This window comes from Calliopsis andreniformis, unplaced genomic scaffold, assembly GCF_051401765.1.
Source record: "Calliopsis andreniformis isolate RMS-2024a unplaced genomic scaffold, iyCalAndr_principal scaffold0019, whole genome shotgun sequence".
Classification (NCBI taxonomy): Eukaryota; Metazoa; Arthropoda; class Insecta; order Hymenoptera; family Andrenidae; genus Calliopsis; species Calliopsis andreniformis.
The window spans coordinates 2163753-2167877 of record NW_027480431.1 but is presented as its reverse complement, the minus strand read 5'-3'; positions in this window follow the sequence as shown (position 1 = coordinate 2167877).

Here is a 4125-nt window from a genome sequence, read left to right as displayed (position 1 = left end):
GCAACGCCCTAGAGTGGATCCTAGGTTGCTCGGAATGTAGAAATGACCATAAGTTTCACACTGGTTGCAATTATTCGTTTTATACGATGGAAACGCTGTTGTATTTATATTGTACTTTATGCCTCTGGCGTTGACTTCTAAGGCCGTAGCTATTAGATGTAGTGCAGCAGTGGCCCAGAGTGACGTCTAGGGTGCTCGGAACGTAGAAATGACCATTACTTTCACACTGGTTGCAATTAATCGTTTTATACGATGGAAAAGCTGTTGTATTTATATCGTATTTTATGCTTCTGTCGTTGACTTCTTAGGCCGTAACTATTCGGTCTGGTGGAGCAACGCCCTGGAGTGAAATCTAGGTTGCCCGGAACGTAGAATTGGCCATCACTTTCAAACTGGTTGCAATTATTCCTGTTATATGATGGAAACACTGTTGTATTTTTTTTGCATTTTATGCTTCTGGCGTTCACTTCTTAGGCCCTAACTATTCGATCTGGTGGTACAACGACCTAGAGTGAAGCATAGGTTGCCTGGAACGTAGAAATGACCATCACTTTCACACGGGTTGCAATTATTCCTGTTATAGGATGGAAGACTGTTATATTTATATTGTATTTTATGCTTCTGGTGTTCACTTCTCAGGCCCTAACAATTCGATCTGGTGGAACAACACCGTAGAGTGAAGCCTAGGTTGCCTGGAACGTAGAAATGACCATCACTTTCACACGGGTTGCAATTATTCCTGTTATAGGATGGAAAGACTGTTGTATTTTTATTGTATTTTACACTTCAGGCGTTGACTTCTGAGGCCGTAGCTATTCGATGTGGTGGAAGAACGCCACAGAGTGAAGCCTAGGTTGCCCGGAACGTAGAAATGACCATAAGTTTCATACTGGTTGCAATTATTAGTTTTATACGTTGGAAAAACTGTTATATCTATATTGTATTTTATGCTTCGGGCGTTCACTTCTTAGGCCCTAACTATTCGATCTGGTGGAGCAACGCCCTAGGGTGAAGCCTAGGTTGCCCGGAACATAGAAATGACCATAACTTTTACACTGGTAGCAATTATTCCTTTTATACAATGGAAAAACTGTTCTATTTATTTTGTATTTTATGCTTCGGGCGTTGACTTCTAAGGCCCTAACTGTTTGATCTGGTGGAGCAACGACCTAGAGTGAAGCCTAGGTTGCCCGGAACGTAGAAATGACCATAACTTTCACTCTGGTTGCTATTATTCGTTTTATACGATGGAAAAACCGTTATATTTATATTGTATTTTATGTTTCTGACGTTCACTTCTTAGGCCCTAACTATTCGATCTCGTGGAACAACGCCGTAGAGTGAAGCCTAGGTTGCCCGGAACATAGAAATGACCATTACTTTCGCACTGCTGGCAATTATTCCTTTTATACGATGGAAAAGCTGTTATATTTATATCGTATTTTATGCTTCTGGCGTTTACTTCTAAGGACCTAACTATTCGATCTGGGGGAGCAACGCCCTGGAGTGAAGCCTAGGTTGCTCGGAATGTAGAAATGACCATAACTTTCACACTGGTTGCAATTATTCGTTTTATACGGTAGAAAAGCTGTTGTATTTATATTGTATTTTATGCCTCTGGCGTTGACTTCTAAGGCCGTAGCTATTAGATGTGGTGGAGCAACGCCCTAGAGAGACGCCTAGGGTGCTCGGAACGTAGAAATGTCCATTACTTTCACACTGGTTGCAATTATTCGTTTTATACGATGGAAAAGCTGTTGTATTTATATCGTACTTTATGCTTCTGGCGTTGACTTCTTAGGCCGTAACTATTCACTCTGTTGGAGCAACGCCCTAGGGTGAAGCCTAGGTTGCTCGCAAAGTAGAAATGACCATAAGTTTCATACTGGTTGCAATTAATCGTTTTATACGATGGAAAAGCTGTTGTATTCATATTGTATTTTATGCTTCTGGCGTTGACTTCTAAGGAACTAACTATTCGATATGGTGGGGCAACGCCCTAGAGTGAAGCCTGGGTTGCCCGGGACGTAGAATTGGCCATAACGTTCAAACTGGTTGCAATTAATCCTTTTATACGATGGAAAAGCTGTTGTATTTATATCGTATTTTATGCTTCTGGTGTTGACTTCTAAGGCTCTAACTATTCGACCTGGTGGAGCAACGCCCTAGAGGTAAGCCTAGATTGCCCGGAACGTAGAATTGGCCATCACTTTCAGACTGCTTGCAATTATTCCTGTTATATGATGGAAACACTGTTGTATTTTTTTTGCATTTTATGGTTCGGGCGTTCACTTCTAAGGTCCTAACTATTGAATCTGTCGGAGCAACGCCCTAGGGTGAAGCCTAGCTTGCTCGGAAAGTAGAAATGACCATAAGTTTCATACTGGTTGCAATTATTCGTTTTATACGATGGAAACACTGTTGTATTTTTTTTGCATTTTATGGTTCGGGCGTTGACTTCTAAGGCCCTAACTATTCAATCCGTTGGAGCAACGCCCTAGGGTGAAGCCTAGGTTGCTCGGAAGGTAGAAATGACCATATGTTTCATACTGGTTGCAATTATTTGTTTCATACGATGGAAAAACGGTTGTATTTATATTGTGTTTTATGCTTCTGGCGTTGACTTCTAAGGCACTAACTATTCGATCTGGTGGAGCAACGCCCTAGAGTGAAGACCGGGTTGCCCGGAACGTAGGATTGTCCATCACTTTCAAACTGGTCGCAATTAATCCTGTTATATGATGGAAACACTGTTGTATTTTTTTTGCATTTTATGGTTCTGGCGTAGACTTCTAAGGCCCTAACTATTCAATCTGTTGGAGCAACGCCCTAGGGTGAAGCCTAGGTTGCTCGGAAAGTAGAAATGACCATAAGTTTCATCCTGGTTGGAATTATTCGTTTTATACGATGGAAAAGCTGTTGTATTTATATTGTATTTTATGCTTCTGGCGTTGACTTCTAAGGCACTAACTATTCGATCTGGTGGAGCAACGCCCTGGAGTGAAGCCTAGGTTGCCCGGAACGTAGAAATGACCATCACTTTCACATGGGTTGCAATTATTCCTGTTATAGGATGGAAAGACTGTTATATTTATATAGTATTTTATGCTTCTGGCGTTCACTTCTAAGGCCCTAACTATTCCATTTGGTGGAACAACGCCGTAGAGTGAAGCCTAGGTTGCCTGGAACGTAGAAATGACCATTACTTTCACACTGTTTGCAATTGTTCCTTTTATACGATGGAAAAGCTTTTGTATTTATATCGTATTTTATGCTTCTTGCGTTTACTTCTAAGGACCTAACTATTCGATCTGGTGGAGCAACGCCCTAGAATGAAGCCTAGGTTGCTCGGAATGTAGAAATGACCATAACTTTCACACTGGTTGCAATTATTCGTTTTATACGATGGAAAAGCTGTTGTATTCATATTGTATTTTATGCTTCTGGCGTTGACTTCTAAGGAACTAACTATTCGATATGGTGGGGCAACGCCCTAGAGTGAAGCCTGGGTTGCCCGGGACGTAGAATTGGCCATAACGTTCAAACTGGTTGCAATTAATCCTTTTATACGATGGAAAAGCTGTTGTATTTATATCGTATTTTATGCTTCTGGTGTTGACTTCTAAGGCTCTAACTATTCGACCTGGTGGAGCAACGCCCTAGAGGTAAGCCTAGATTGCCCGGAACGTAGAATTGGCCATCACTTTCAGACTGCTTGCAATTATTCCTGTTATATGATGGAAACACTGTTGTATTTTTTTTGCATTTTATGGTTCGGGCGTTCACTTCTAAGGTCCTAACTATTGAATCTGTCGGAGCAACGCCCTAGGGTGAAGCCTAGCTTGCTCGGAAAGTAGAAATGACCATAAGTTTCATACTGGTTGCAATTATTCGTTTTATACGATGGAAACACTGTTGTATTTTTTTTGCATTTTATGGTTCGGGCGTTGACTTCTAAGGCCCTAACTATTCAATCCGTTGGAGCAACGCCCTAGGTTGCTCGGAAGGTAGAAATGACCATATGTTTCATACTGGTTGCAATTATTTGTTTCATACGATGGAAAAACGGTTGTATTTATATTGTGTTTTATGCTTCTGGCGTTGACTTCTAAGGCACTAACTATT